Here is a 16,579-nt window from a genome sequence, read left to right on the forward strand (position 1 = left end):
GGGTGGATGACATCGCTGTCGCGTGACCGGCACTCTTACGTGGCCTCTGTCATGCGACCCTACGCACGGCACCCGTGCGCCGCTCGTTCGATTCTCTATTCCTTTTTATCCTTTTTCCCCGAGGAGCGAAACTGCGCACGAGAAACACTTTCGCGGTTTCAGCCCTTTTCGCGGTGTTCTCGAAGGTCTTGACGAAGGAGTATAGTATCTGCTGCTTTTTGCTATTTGTGCGTTTAACTCGTGATTTTTCGAGGTATGTTACTATAATTTACTTATTATTACTTACTAATTAGTTACTACAATTTACATACTATTAGTTGCTAAATAATTACTGTAATTTACTTACTATTACTTACTAATTACTTACTATAATTTACTTGCTATTATTTACTAATTACTTACTATAATTTACTTATTATTACTGAGTAATTGCTTACTGTAATTTACTTACTATTACTTACTAATCACTTACCATAATTTACTTATTATTACTTAGTAATCACTTACTATAATTTAAGTACCATTACTTACTAATTACTTTTTATTATAAATAGTCAGTAAATGATAGAAACCGCGCGCGAAAACACTTTCGCGTTTCCAACCCTTTGGGACTCGCGATATTCTCGAAGGTCTTGGTGAAGGAGTACACTCTCATTATAATGTACATAAAATGTAAATATATATATATAATACATATTATTATCATTATTTATTACATAATACATCACAGATCACTGACAAGTATAATTCTTATCACATACTATACGTAACAAGGCAGATCTCCAAAACGATATTCGAAAAATATATGAAAAAACTCGACGTCGCCAGAGGTCGGCGTTCGAGCAGGCCCTTAAGGGAAGGCAATAACGCGTAGAAGCCGAAATCAAAAGGGATTCCGCCGCGTGGTCGGCCGGAGGAAATTGAGAAAAAATATCTCGTCGTTCCGACGGCGGAGTCCGTTCCGTTTCCGCTATTTCCGGCGGAGAGTGGAGAAGGGAGCAAGCCGAGGGAAGAAAGGGTCGTGCAGAGGGGGATGAAGAGAGAGAGAGAGAGAGAGAGAGAGAGAGAGAGAGAAAGGGCCGCGGCACGGTGGTCGGACCCCGAGCGCTCGCAGCCTTCGAGGTAATAGGGTTAGCCACTCCGGTATTACGAATGTAATTTATTTTACTTCGCCTGCGATTCTTATCGCAGCGCCGGGCTTATTTAAACGGCCGCGCGGCCAATAAAAACGAAGGAGGAAAATCGTGGGAGCCGCGCGGCCCACGTTCGCTCGATTGAAACTCCGACGCGGGGGGCGGCCGGCTCTCTCTCCCTTTGGACGTGCAACGAAGTAGCACCGAGCCCGCACCCCCCGGGCCAGGCTCTCTTGTTTGTTTAACTCACGCGAATGTCAACCGACCGGGCGGCGCTACCCCCGCCGTGATCGCGGGATCGTGACCGAGATCGTGCGACGCACTCGACGCACACCTTCAGCCCAGTCGGTTGTATCTCCAAGCACAATGTGACGCATTTGGACAAATCACACTATTTTGATTGTTAAAGTTAGCTATTTGTACTGAATTATAAATATTATTAAATCATATACAGTGAAATAGAAATATTACCAAATCATATATACTAAAGTACAAATATAACTAATATACTATATTATGTATATTACTAAATCATGTGCACTGAATTATAAATATTGCTAACTCACTATAACTATTACTAACATGATATTATTACTAATATACACTAAATTATACTACGAAACAATAATGATAATAACAAATGAATGTTTCTCGAAAAAATCGCTTGCGAAACTTTGTCCTCAAAATATTAAACATTACAATAACCTTGTTACAATTAAACCATCGATCATTACAACAATTAAAATTAATACGCCAATTAAATTCCTCCAACATTTCCATTCTCAGAAATATCACCATCCCTATCGTAAGTACATAAAATCCACCCTCCAATCACGAAAATCCATAAACATTAACGACATTAAGGGCCAGTCAAAAATATCATTAGAATCGCAAAAGCTTTCAAAAGATAAGATCGTCCGATTCAACGTCCAGATAACATTTCCGTAAGAGACAGTCGGAGAGCGTCGTCATTCAATTAGCGATCGGCTATTTTTCCGGGACACCAGGTTATCGATCACCATCGAGCCCTGTCGGCGAAACGATAGTAGATCACGTTACGTCGACGTTAAAATAATTGTCCGTAGAGCAAGCGGAGAGTCAACTATCTAAAAGCGTCGGCTGTCGCTGGTTATCGGTAATTCTCGGACACAATTCTTCGGGTGGTGGATCGCTCCGAGCTTGCGATCGGCTACGCGATACCTGTCGAGCGTTATTCACGCAGGAACTAATCCCGGAGAAACGGGGCCACCGCCGACCATCGGCGCGGTCGATAGCCCGATATTTAGAGTTATTGCCCGATCGCAGGAAACTTCCGGCCACCGTAGTTGTAATCGATGTAACGCCGACCGCTTTATTGCCGCGGTCCATTAGCCGTGCCGCCGCGCCAACGTGTACACACCTCTCGGACCGGCCGGAGCGTCGCGGGCAACCCCCGAGAAATGCTTAACACGGCTGTCGTAATTACTCGTTAGAACGGACAACGCCGTTCCTCCCCCCCCGCCCTTCCCTACGGCCATCTAGAGATCACGAGATAATGCTGCTTTGCCGGAGGATTTAGAGTTTCGGGGAGCCGATTTGATCACCGCGGTTCATTGCGCCGATAATGCCGGGCGGGACGATGAATTTACGCCGCAATCCGAGATTTCCCCCGCGAAAGTAGAAGCTTCGAATACGTTGTTATCGATGCTGTGGTCTTGTTTATTAGTCTTTAAGGTAGAGTTACTTTTTAAGATATATAACCACGACGAACGACTGATTTTTTAGTATATAAAAAAGAGTAAATTCTCACTCGAGTGCAAAGGGTGAAATTCCTACAAACGCAGATTTATGTAAAATAATAATATAGAAATAAAATAATAAATAATATAAAATACACTAACATTCTCTACTAAGGAGCAAGAATGTTCATTTTCAACCCCAAAAAATTACGAGAAGCAAAATGCTCCGTATAATTGCAGCCCGCGAAATTGACAATGATTTCCTCGAAGCGATCTTTCGGAGATTTTAGGTTAGAAAATTCCCGAAGTCTGTGCGCATTAAAATAAGACTCTAGAGCCACGACCGACTCTATACCATACCGTCTCGACTCTATACCATGCCGTCTCGACTCTATGCTATAGCGTCTCCACCGCCGGTAAACCAGGCGGCGCGCTTTCAAGCTCGATTCCCCAGAAAACGGCGGGGGCCTCGAACGAGAAACTTTGATCCCCGCCGCGCCGTCTTTTCCCGCGAAAGGGGAGAGCTTTTCTGGTCGCCGAAATTCCGGCAGCGCGAACTCAACGATTTTACGGCGCAGCCGTTTCGCGGGAACTGCGAGAAAATCGGTGGCGCACGGTTCCGGGCAGAGAAAAGGGGTGGCGCACGGTTCAGGGGACTGAAAAGGGGTGGATTTTTTTCGAGACGGAAAATCGGCGGTGCACGGTCCAAGGGTAAATCAGGGTGGATTTTTCGGAGTCGGAAAATCGGTGCTGCACGGCCAAAAGGAAAATCAGGGTGGATTTTTCGGTGTCGGAAAATCGTCGACGTTGTACCAGCGCCGTTAACCCCTTTCACTATTATTTACTTAGTCTTTCATAGCTACGTTTGTGGCGCGATTTTAACACTTCGCCAACCGATAGCCTATAAATCAATTATTTTTCTCCTGAGCGGAAGTTGTCGTGGTAATTAATAATTTATTATCCCTTATTGAGGTGTTATAATTTGAGGTGTTATAAAATTTAATTTAAAAATTAAAATTTTCTTAAAAATGCATCCCTACCGAAAATTTTACCCAAAAATATCATCACTCAATTTCTGCCGTATGGTAAAACCGATGCGTATCAGTCTGCCGTAGTCAAGGGGTTAATCGTCGCGCCGTATAGCCGACGCTGTAACGCACCGCAACAACATTGAATCCAAATTTTCTTTCGATTTAATACGAACGATTTTACCAGTCATATAATCATCGACTAACGCACGAGACATTCGTCACATAACCTCACATAACCTGACATTCGTCACCAGTCTGGCTCGTTATTATAGCGCAAAGGGGTTAAACGAGAAAATTCCCCGTCGGCGTCGGTCGAAGGGGCGATAGTGGAAGCGGGGCACGCGGATCAAGACTTTTCATGGGCAGCGCGCTGGCTGGCAGCGTCGACGATATTTGCCGGGCGCTAATATTGGTCTTTGCTATCGGCTGTTTGCCGGTAAATAGGAATTTTCTCGTGGACCGCCGGATACTTGGTCGACGTGCGCCGGCAACCAGATTCCGGCGCGCGTCGCGACGCGCAACGACGATCCACGGGACACGAAAAACTGGCTGTCGAACATCAATGCCGACAAATATTGCAATCAGCTGGATCAATTAAAAAGCCGCCATAGCTGAAAAACGGCCAGAATTGGCGTCGTTTTCCATCGCGACGACGCGAGACCGCACGTTGCGTTGGCCGTAATGCAAAAATTATTACAGTTCGATTGAGACGTTCTATCTCATCCTCCTAGCTACCCAGACATTGCTGTGGGTAGAGTGGGATGAAATATTATGATTTACTTCTCTTCAAATTATAATAATAATATATTTTAATATAACTAAAAACTAATCTATATAATATCTTCTCATATTCTATTTGCGACTCACGCTATCTCACTTACAAATCTCGTTGCGGTCTTCTTTACGGCTGGGCACAACGTGGGCCTTATTCCTACTTCCTTGGGCACATATCACACCATTCATACTAGATGGGACACTCGCATAAAAATTCCAATGATTCACTCAGTCACAATTGCTCCATCCGATTATCACTTGTTCCTCTTCTTAAAAAATTCTCTCGTGCTAAATCTTTTAAATCCATAAGCGGGATAAAAACGCGCCTAGATGAATATTTTGTAAATAACAACAATTTTGGAAAGAGAGCATAACGATGCTTCCTGAGAGATGGAAGAATGTTATAGAACAGAACGGTTCATATATAACACAATAAATCCACCTTGAACAACAAATATCGCGTGTTCATTTCGCATCGAGGGAAGAAACTTACGGGACACTGCAATATATTTTCCACGAGTCCCGGCGACAATCGCGAGATCGTGACCGAGGATCGCGATCGTGACTCTCGCCGCGCCGGTTGATCGGCGCCGTCTAATTGCAGTAGGGGCACCCTCCTCCGTTTCCCGATCGTAATAACTGCCTTGATTAGTCACGAGCCTCGCTCCATCTCGGCCTGACAATAATCGCCCGGTAACCATCCTCCAATTATATCGCCAAGCTGTTACCGTCTCTCTGGTCAACCGCTCCCGGCCGGTGATAAATGATCCGTCTTATGGCCCGGGTTTACCACTGGTTACCCGTGCTCCGACAGTCGTTAGTTGTTGCTCGGACCTGCGAAATTGATTTGCAGGACGCCGATGATTTAATCCGGCCCGTACGATCCTTTATCCGAAGGACACCGTGGCCTAATCACGAATGGTACACTCGTCGACAAGATTGAAGCATTTCTCTGGTTTTCGAGAAATGGTCGAACTTTGAATAATTGTAACTTTGTTGAAAATTGTCGTAAAATTATAAGGCTTTTTTTGAATGAAAGCTTGAAGTTTGTAGATTTAAATGACGTAGTTTTTAATATCCTGTAGTGCTATGATTTTTAGAATATTGAATTTAAGGGTTGTGTTTGTGATAACGATGAAGGATGAAGTTTAACAGTCTTTACGGACTTGGAGAAATTTTTATTGAATATGTTGTTTATACTGTTGTAAAGAGCAGAGTTTTATCTTTAATTTAAGGGCTCGATGATATCGCTACGATTTTTTCTCGCAAAGTTATAGTAATTCATCTTTCAGCCTGGATAATCGTAATTTTAAAAAATTAATTAGTCGCCATTTTTACGTAGTGTTAAAGTACCTAAATATGGCGATTACAAGAAATTATATAATATAAATAAAGATATAAATAAAAAATGCAATATAAATAAAGATACAAATTAAATATATAATATAAATAAAGATATAAATGAAAGGTATAATATAAAAGATATGGCGCTCGACTTCGACACTATATACCCCATAAATGATGGGAAAAATTTGTTGCAGCAAAGAACTAAGGACTGACGTACAGAGAAAGTCGAACGTATCCGGCAAGATGGTAGCGTTAACGAACTTCGGCCGTCGACAGACGTATAAATAGCTTTCTCCTTACGTGCTCCAGATCTTCTCTACCCTCCCCTGGATTCTTAATTGGCTAGCTTCACGGAACCGGTCGAGCGGAGAGATAGAGATAGAGAGAGAGAGCAAGAAAAAGGGGAAAAGATTGCGGCTGGAAAACTGGGGAACCGACGCGACGGTTCACCGATCGCGAATTTCCAAAGCCTAGGCGACGCCGGAAGTTTAGCGGTCCGCCGCATAGTGGTCCAGTTTCGAGAATTCGGCGACAAGTTGTTATAACTTTTGAACCATTAGAGCCATCGCACTGAAACTTCCGCTAAAAATGAAGAGAGGTAGAGAGGTATATGTGTGATCAATGTAAGTATATGACAAATATAGATATAGAATAAATATAAATATGTAAAAAAATAAAAATACATAATAAATATAAATATGTAATAAATATTAATATAAATATAAATTTTCTGCCTCAATGTATTATTAACAAACAAATATTAATTCACGTAGCTATGAAATAAATCATAATACGAAGATTTAAAGTCACTTAACTTTCCGACTGTCTTAACATAACCTCAAAAATTTTACAAAACCAAAATAGATTGTCTAGTTGAAATTTAATTGAAAATTGATATCAAATTTATGTCAAAGTTATGTCAAGATTGTGTCAAAGTTATGTCAATACTATGTCAATGTAATGTCAATATTACGTCATGGTTATGTCAATATTATGTCAAAATTATGTCAAAATACAACATCAATTGCTTGCTTCGAATTTTCAAGTTTCACAAATTGAAGTAAAACCAAAAAAGCCACGATAAAAATTAATTTCCTGGCTTAAACAAACAATCCCGCGATACAACAGCGATATTATTAAAAACGAAAATCTCCCTTTATATTTCTTAAAAAAACATCCCGCCTTCATCACCGGATCGTCAGCATAACGTTACAAATTTATCAAGCGACGGCGGCGGCGGCCCCCGGGGGGTAAATACGTTTAATTGAAGACACCCGTTGAATTACCGCGAATGTAAATCCGGCGTCTACTGAATTTCCCTTAACGTTTCCGCGAGATTTCCAGTTGCGCAATTAATGGCCGGGGCGAGCGCGCGAGCGCGGCGCGCGGCGCGGGGAGGATTTACAGGGCAAATCTCGGTCAAACCTCGCGGAACATTCTTCGGTGGGAAGACCGGCGTAACATTCCGGCGCGGCGGCGGCCGGCGGCTTGTCGGCGTTAAACATTTAATTGCGGAAAATACAAACGAGATTAACAATTACGCGGGCGCGAGGTGCGAAAGTAATTGGATGCATATTGCGTCGTTAGCGCGTGCCGGTGTCTCGTTAAAAATCTCTTTTTTTTTTCCTTTTTTTTTCGCGGCAGTTTTAAAAAGGAAGGCGCCGAACGCTGAAATAAACCGCAGCGCCGGCGATTTTCGCGGCGGCGTAAAAAAACACGGGGAGGAGAGCGAGAGAGAGAGAGATAAAGGTAGAAGAGAGAGAGAGTGTGAAGTAGTAGAAGAGAGAGAGAGAGAGAGAGAGGGAGAGAGAGAGGTGGTAAAAGAGAGTGAGAGAGCGAGGTGGTAAAAGAGAGAGCGAGAGAAAGGGAGAGAGAGAGAGAGTGAAGTGGTAAAAGAGAGAGAGAGAGAGAGAGGTGTAGAAAAAGTGAGAGAGAGACGGAGAGAGAAAAGTGAAAAGAGGGAGAGGAGGGTGGGGGGGTAGAAAAAAAGAGAGGTAGAGAAATAGCGAGAGAGACAGAAAAACAGAGAAGTAGCAAAAGAAAGAAAGAGAGCCAGAAAAAAGGGCGAACGAGACAGAGAAAGGGAGAAAGAGAAATCGAGGCAAAGAGAGAAAAGCGCGGGGGGCCAGAAAAAAGAGCTCGCCGATGTCCCTGGCGCCGGTCCACGGACGCAATTAAATAAATCCCATTATACCGAAAAGTAACCTCCCCCGATCATCCTCCCCCCCCCCCCCCCCCCCCCCCCCCGTCCCTCTCACGGCGAACGCGCAACGACGCCCCGGGTAATCCTGCTAATTGCGTGCCGATCGGGGAAAATGGCAACGGATGAACGCCGTGCGTCACGATTAATCGTTCTTAATCTATCCGGTACTTTCTGATATTTAGAGCTCCCTCCCTCCCTCTTCCTACTCCCCCCTACGGCGGCACACCGTCGGGGACCTTAACGCCGGCTAAAAGACCATAATCGCGCGGGCAGTATTAACTTTATCTTCTACGCGCGGCTAATTTTCGAAACGAGCGAAAAAAAAACCCCACGAAATATCCGGGCAGCGCGCTGCCCCGTAGAATCCTCCCCGGGTACCGCGATTCGTTCTCGTTAATGGGCGCCCGTTAATTTCCCGGCCGCGCGCGCGCCGGCCTCTACAAGTATCGCGAGAATTAACGAATTTTATTCGACGCGATTTATTTCAACTAGCTCGAGCTCGCTGATTATCGATTAACGCGCGATGCGGTCGATGCTTTTTGCGAATTAGTTTTTGAAATGGAGAGGCTGAGTGAGTGGATAAGGTGTTCTATGGAGGCTTGGTAGAAAAGCTGGAGGCTCTGTTTTTGTATCTATGGGGTGTGGTTTAGTTGTGATTTTTCTTTGATGGGAAATACAATGATGAATTGGCGTGGGTGCTTCAGTTTGAAATTTTTTTCAGAATTTAAATGAGTGTTTTTGGTTTGAATATTTTTTTTTAATAATTGTTATAGGATTATTCTGTGAAGGGATGTCTTGTGATTAAAATGACGTATCAGAAAATATAGAAACATAAAATGGAAATAAAATATAATAGAAAATACAAATAAAATATAATAGAAAATACAAATAAAATATAATAGAAAATACAAATAAAATAGAATAGAAAATACAAATAAAATAGAATCCACCAATCCTCCCACTCTCCTCCCGAATTAAAAAATTCTCCCTCTCCTTTATAACCCCACAATATTACGACGTCGGACATTCGCCTCGAAAATAAACGTCGACGACGTTAACGGGAAATATTACGCGGCCGGTATGATTCTCCGCCAGCCGTTCCGTTCGGGCGCATTTTTACGCGGGAAGCTCGCCGAGCCTCGGCCGGGCGAGGCACCGGCACAAAAGCCGTCGCTATTGATCACACGGCTCCGTGGCCGGACTAAAAAGAGTGTCATTTAAAAAATAAATATGAAACACAACGGAACAGTCGGAACGACAGTCGGCCACCGCCGTGGCCGCCGTCGCAGCCGCAGCCGCCGTCGCAGCCGCAGCCGCTACAAAGCTAGCTGTTCCTCGTTATTCGTTTTTCGTTATCGCGGGTACACAGGGACCAGGTACAAACGTGACCGATAACGAAGTCGGCGGGTCAGATCGATATCGCGAACGAACCAGGGGTGGCGGCTCGAATTCGCCATTCTTTCATCGACTTTGTCGGACGGGATAACCTCGAAGGGCCGGGAGGGAGGAAGAGGGAGAGAGAGAAGGAGATAGAGTCACACGGAGAGAGAGAGTCGCAAGGAGAAAAAGTCGAAGGGAGAAAGGGTCAAAAGAAGAGAGAGTCGGAAAGAGAAAGAGAGTCGCAAGGAGAAAAAGTCGAAGGGAGAAAGGGTCAAAAGAAGAGAGAGCCGCGAGGAGAGAGAGTCGAAAAGAGGGGGAGAATCGTAAGAAAAGAGAGAGTCAGAAGAAGAGAGAGAGAGTCGAAAGGAGAGAGAGAATCAAAAGGAGAGCAAGCGAAGGGTCGACCAGCCCCGAGGGAAGGGCTCGCTACCTGCCGGAAACTTGGAAATCCTTTTATTTGCTCCCTTCGGTGGCGAACGTGCCGGTCGCAGGGCCGCAGGGCCATGGTTCCCTCTCAAGGACTCGCCGCAGCCCTCGGAGCGCTCGCATCCCCTCGCTTAGGCTCGCGAAATAAAATCGAAGGCGATGAACCAGCCTATCAGCCTCTCCGAGGCTCGAAGACACGCAGAGGTGGTTTCGCGAGCTTCTTTTAACGAGCCGGGCCCAACGGCGGAGTTCTTTTTGCCGGCATTAACTCGGCGCATCGCGCCGGGGACACGGATTCATGTAAAATTCATCGCCGGCGTTAGGGCGGCGAACTTTTATGAAATTTACCCATTCTTCGCCCGGCCGCTCGCGATATCTCGGTCGCGCTGTCTCGCTTCTTCCCAGCACCTTGATACAGGTGTAACGAGCCGATCCTGATCCTACGCTTCTATTCTTACAGACTCTGAATGGCCTGAGCTCTCTCGACCGACGACGCCAACGCCGGCCACCGCGATGGGATGAAAGGGTGAGTTTTGTTGAATTCTTCGCGACAGGTGTTACGAAGGCTTTTTACGCGGTTTGAAGTGACGTACTTTACTATGGATGGTTTAGGTACCGTCTGGTTATTGGTGCACCGATACGCCGATCATATTAACCCTTTCGATTCAAGTTTTCATTGTAATAATATTTAATAACAATATCTTAATAATATTGAAAATTTTTATATATTTCAAAGTGACGTACGAATTTTTTAGAGAACGATGCACAGTTGTTACGTGATAATTTACGTATTATAAATTCATAAATAAGACAACAAATTAATAAAATAAGACAATAATTTTCTAGAACTATAATATAGCATTTTATAGCCAGTATCGCCAAATCTGTCATTTTACATTACTTCTGCAAGAAAATATTCGTCACATAAATATTCTAATATATTTCACTTAACCGGCAAATTAAAAAAGAAGACAGTAATTTGTTACAATAATAATACACCATTTCATAGCCAATAATAGTCTTCGAAGCATACGTTGAAATACGATCTTCTACCAATAGCTGTTCTTCAAACGCGCAAGAAACGTTCGCCGAAACCGAGCAGTTAATTCCACAGACGTCGTGTAGAGGCAATTAACCCTTTCTTTACTATATAACGAAATAGTTAACTGTAGCCGGCATCTGCGCGACCTGCTGTGTGTCGGGTGCCGACTATAGTCAGTATTTGTGCGACATGCTGTATATAAGGGTGCCGATTATAATCTGCGTATAATACTGTAGAAACATAATATACATAATTTTTAATAAAAGTAATAAAATACAATATAATAGAATACAATACAATAGAATATAATACAATATAATATGATATAATAGAATACAAAGCGAAATCATTTTATAATTTTCTATATACAATATAAAATAATAGAACACAATAGAATATAATAAAATAGAATACAATAGAATAGAATATAATAAAATACAATACAACACACTGCAATGAAACACAATATTAATTCAGTGTATTATAATAATTCAATACAAAGTAATAAAAGACTACAAAAAGCCACTTATTCAATGGCGTCAGATTAGCGAAGCGAACTTTCGCAACGAAAGGGTTAACAGCGAAATAACCTTGCCGATCGCAAGGCCATAAAGCAAAGAGGTGAACAACGAATGTCTTGCAAGTATATATGCATCAGCTATAGTCGCGTTGAAGTCAAAGTAACGAGTCTCCACGCCCAGGCGTCCGGTCCTCGTTTATTTTTCCGCGGCAGGTAAGAATGGAGAAAGATATATAACGAGTGATACAGCGACACGGCTGATATGCAAGTAAGATGAATGGCGCGATTACTAAGCCCCCTTTGTCCAGCCGTACGGCTCTCGGTTTTTCGCGTCGCGAGATATTCTATTATGCAGAATTCTCCTCTCTCGCGGCGAATTCCTCCGCGAATGGTGGAAAGCGGGCGCGCGTCACGGCGGCTTAAAAGGTGGACAAGGCCGGCCGGCCGGCCGGTGTCGAGGCACTTGTTGCCGGCCGGAATTTTTCCGGCTAAGTGTCACTTAGCAGTCGGCCGCGGCACGAAAGCGGCTAAAAGTTCATCGGCGACCTGGCGGCCCCCGTCGGTTTTTTTCCCGAGCCGGTTTCCACCCGGTTCGCGGAGCCGGCGAAGCGCGGCGGATTCACCCTTGTCCCTCGTGCTCGTGAATAATAAACGTCGCGGACGTCGGGAGAGATCAGTTTCCGGTCCGGGAATAATGTCGGCCGTTCGGACCGAAAGAAAGAGAGAAGGACGGGTCGCTTTGGTGAAAGAGGATCTTCTGGACAGCGGCAGCGCGAAACTTTTCGCCGTTCCGGCGCGGAACAGCGTTATTGCGAACTCGGCTAACCGCGAGTTACCAGCAATAACTGTCCCCCCTCGCCTCTTGCTCTTTCAATGGGAATGGGAGGACGCTATGGTACGGGGTTCAGGACATTCATATCGCCCGTTTCGAGAACCGCAAGGACGGGATCCCGTTCGCTCGAGGGCTCTGTAAACAGCGCGCGGCCGCCGATGGGAAACGAAACTGTCCCGGGCTAAACCCGTGGACCGACCAAGATCAAGGAGTTATCGCGCCGGCCACGCGAGATGAACGGAAAAGATAACACGGCTCGGTGAATTAACAAAGCCCGTGGGAAAAGGGATCAAAGCTGTCTCTCGGCGACCGACGGTGTTTGCGCCGCGGCGGACGAGCACGAACATCGCCGAACGCGGCTTGTCACTGCGACTGCTCTGGCTTAGGGATACAAGTTACTAGAGGGGTGGGGGTAGGGGCGAAAGGGTGTTCTAAAAATGTTTAACAATATGGAAGTGGGAGATGTTTGAGGTAATTTCAAGCAACTTTTTCCTTTACGAATATTTTCTAAGAGGTGGTGTTTATGAGTTATTCGCGAATAATGTTGACCAATCAGAAGCCACGATTATCAATAGGGGTCGAAGTCGTATTTCGTTCATTGACTCAACTTATTAATCGAAACGATAAGGATAACAAAATTTGTTATGTTGTTGCTTTTAGTGCTATGTGAATAAGAGAAATTGTTTAAATAATTAGATAATAGAGAGCAATAGAAGATTAAGATAATAAAATAGCAGAAAATTGGTATAATAAAATAATAAAAAGTAATAGAAAATCTCTATAATGAAACAGTAAAAACTAATAGAAAATCGCTATAATAAAATAATAAAAAGTAACAAAAAATCTCTATAATGAAACAATAAAAAATAACAGAAAATCTCCGTCACAAAAAAATAAAAAAATAACAAAAAACCTCGATAAAAAATAACAATAGAAAATACCAGAAAATCTCTAAGTCTCTAACGTCACTGTCAAACGAAATGATGGGCAATCGGTGGGATGACAGTACCACTCCACCCTAATCGACCCGAATGAAAACATCGGCGCAAGTGCCGGAACAATAATTCGCCGGTGGAACGTATCGTCCCAAGGCTCGGCCGTCTCGCATCCGGCGAACGTGGAGAATCGTGTATAGTCGCAGCGGGGATGGTGGTTTCGCCGGCGCCGAATCCCACAATTTTCCCATCATCCAGGCAACTAGCCGGATAGCGGCACCGTTGCGGGAAGACGACCGGGAAAATCGCCCGACTGATTAGCGCCGGAATCATCGGCTTTGTTCTCCCTTCCTGTAAAAGACAACGAGCCAGCCATTAGCGGGGAACGGGGGTGCGCGGGGCGGGGATGAGACGAGGGGGTCGGTTTCGAGGACGGGAAGAGGAATGCCGGGGATATCTTGGTGCCGGGAGAGGAGCGCGAGGCGCGGTGTTCAAAGAGAGCTGGCGGGAGCGAGAGAGACAAGCTGACGAGAGAGACAAAGAGACAGAGTCAGAGAGTGGAAGAAAGAGATGAGAGAGGGAGAGAGATGAGAAAGCGAAATGCGACAGAGACCGCGAGCGAGCGAAAGAGGAAACAGAGACGCGAAGGACTCGAAGAGCGCCGATGTTTCGCTAGGGGTGTGCGCGCTCGGCCAGGGGAGCAGGAAAGGGGTGGCGCACGGGGTCGGGGTTCGTAGGGTTCGTTCGTCGAGTAATTAGCGACGGTGGCAGGGGGGAACGGTTTATTAGCGCGGAAAGCGGCGAACACTGCTCGGGTAAATATTCTCGCGCGACGGCACCGCGTCGCGCCGCGCCGCCACGGTTCGGGGAGGGGGAGGGGGGTGGTGGTGGTGGTGGTGGTGGCGGCGGTTCGAAGGGGTGGGTTTCCGTCAGGTATCCAGCTACGAGCGCACCGAGTAATAATAGATGCGCGTCGTGTCGTGGATTCTGGTGCATAACCGGGTGTTACTGCTCCACCGATTCACCTCGCCGGAAGCCAATTATGGATCCAGATGCTCGTAAAGGGACCGCCGCTCATTTATCGCCGCGCGATAAGGGCGCGACTCGCCCGCGCGATCTTCTCGACTCCACCCCCCTACCTCACCCCCGTCGGGGGCGACGGTCTTCCTTTGAGGACGGCGACGACGTTCTTTTTCACCTCGCCGTAATTGGCTACCGACGGACAAATTCCGCCGCGTTTCTGCCTGTTAACGAAGCTTAGGAAGAAGCGACGTTCAATTGGCCGCCGCGGGCTTGTCGATCTACCACGCCGATTTTATAATAAATTCAGCACGATGATTCCGATAATAATGTTCGTTACGTTCGGCGAGGGTGGACCCTTTTGTTAGGGCGTATGTTAGAATAACGAACGCGTCGGAGTGGAGAGCGAAAGGCGGGAAAGTGAGGTTAGAATTATTACGGGGGTGGAATGTCGTGATCGGTGGTCGTATGAAAAGCAGAGAATAAAGATGGAAGTGATATGAGTATGTTGAGAATTATCATAGTAATAGGGGGAGTAGTGGTAATGCAATAGTAATAATAATAATAATAATAATAATAAGATCAAGGGTTAACGAATTTTTATACGAAGAAAAAGAATTGCACGAGACTAATTTCATAAGTCCCTTCAATAACAACCTTAACAGAACTCTGTCCACGTTCTCGATAAAAATACGGCAACAATGGCGAGCTGATAAAACAAAGCGTGTCGGGGAAGGTTCGATTAGATCTCATTCGTGGATACGGGACTTGGTGCGGCGAAGCGCGATCCGTAGAACTCGTATTAACGGCGGGCGGGCGGTCCTTGACGAGCTATCAGAATGAATAGCGGACACTCTAGGGGGGTGGGGGCGGTCTATCGCCCAATGATCAGCCGGCTTCAAAATCCGCAATCTCCGACGAAAGTTATCCACGGGCCGGCGGAGCGCGGCGTCAGAACTTTCTGCCCGGGCGCAAGAAGAAGGGAACCGGGAGAGTTCGCAGTGGAAATAGAAATTAGGGAGCGACGGCGGAAGACGTTCGGCTCGAATAATTAAGGCTAGCTTGCACGAGAGAGAGAGAGAGAGAGAGAGAGAGAGAGAGAGAGAGAGAGAGAGAAAGGGGAAAATAGAGGGAAGTGGAGAGATAGAGAGAGAGAGAGCAAGAGTGTGATAGAGATTAAGAGGAAGACAGAGAGAAATAGAGAGCAAGAGAGAGGGAGAGAGAGAGCAACAGTGAAAGAGAGAGAGAAAAAAGGAAGACAGAGGGAAGTAGAGCGAAAGAGAAAGATAAAGGGAAATAGAGAGAAATAGAGACCAAAAGAGCGAGAGAGAGAAATAGAGAGAGACTAAGAGAGCGAGAGAGAGAGAGAGAGAGAGGGGGGCAGCGGGTACCTTTAATTCAGTACGATGCGCTCGTTAATATTAAATTCAGTCGGCCGGCGAAAGAGGCGGCGCCCCGCTCCTGCTAATTTCCTTTCGCGCTGAAGTTACGTATTATGGAGCGAGGTCCAACTTGCGCTGGGATACCTTGCCGCCGATCCCCCATGAAACTGAAACTATAAACTGTCTCGGCGACGCGATCGACCTGAAATTTATGAAAAAATTCCGAGCACTCTTTCCGCCGCCGCCGTCGCCGTCGTCGCGGCAATGGTACGAAGTAGAATGCTACTTTTATGCACAGGTATATCGTTGCCCCAGGTGCAGTGATTTCCGTCTCAATTCTATTTAGGAAATGTGACAGACGAGAGACAGACACCTTCGGAGACCCATCAATTTTCTGTGCGATATCCCCGTGCAGCGACGGCTGCTGTATAAAACGGGAAGAGGATTTTTATTTGTTGCATGAGAGCATACTTTGTTCGGCTGTATATTTCTCTTCGTTATTTTTCGTGTATTTTTGTTCTTTATATTTTTATTTTTTTATTCGGTCTATGTTTCTATTTATTAATATTTTTATATTTTTATTCTTTTTTCGGTATATATTTCTATTCTTTTTTATACCATATATTTTTAATTTTCATTTTATATGATCTTATTTTTTATTCGCTTTATATTTGTATTCTTAATTTACTGTCGGATTCTATCTTTTAATTAGTGTATATTTACATCGGTTATTCATTGTATATTTTTACTCTTTATTCCGTATATTACTCTTTATATACTCTTCTTCACACACTGTATATTTTTGCTCTTTATTCGGCGTGTATATTTCTACCCGT

At 45.0% G+C, this 16,579-nt stretch overlaps 1 long non-coding RNA gene across 1 annotated transcript in view; it reads left to right on the top strand.

Moving 5' to 3' along the window:
- Positions 1–16,579, top strand: part of LOC144471308 (uncharacterized) — a 91,589-nt gene that overhangs the window by 35,037 nt on the left and 39,973 nt on the right. Inside the window, exon 2 of the long non-coding RNA XR_013494243.1 lies at positions 10,473–10,538. This is a non-coding gene — a long non-coding RNA (uncharacterized LOC144471308). The remainder of the gene's footprint in view (positions 1–10,472; positions 10,539–16,579) is intronic.

This window comes from Augochlora pura, chromosome 6 (genome assembly GCF_028453695.1).
Source record: "Augochlora pura isolate Apur16 chromosome 6, APUR_v2.2.1, whole genome shotgun sequence".
Lineage (NCBI taxonomy): Eukaryota > Metazoa > Arthropoda > Insecta > Hymenoptera > Halictidae > Augochlora > Augochlora pura.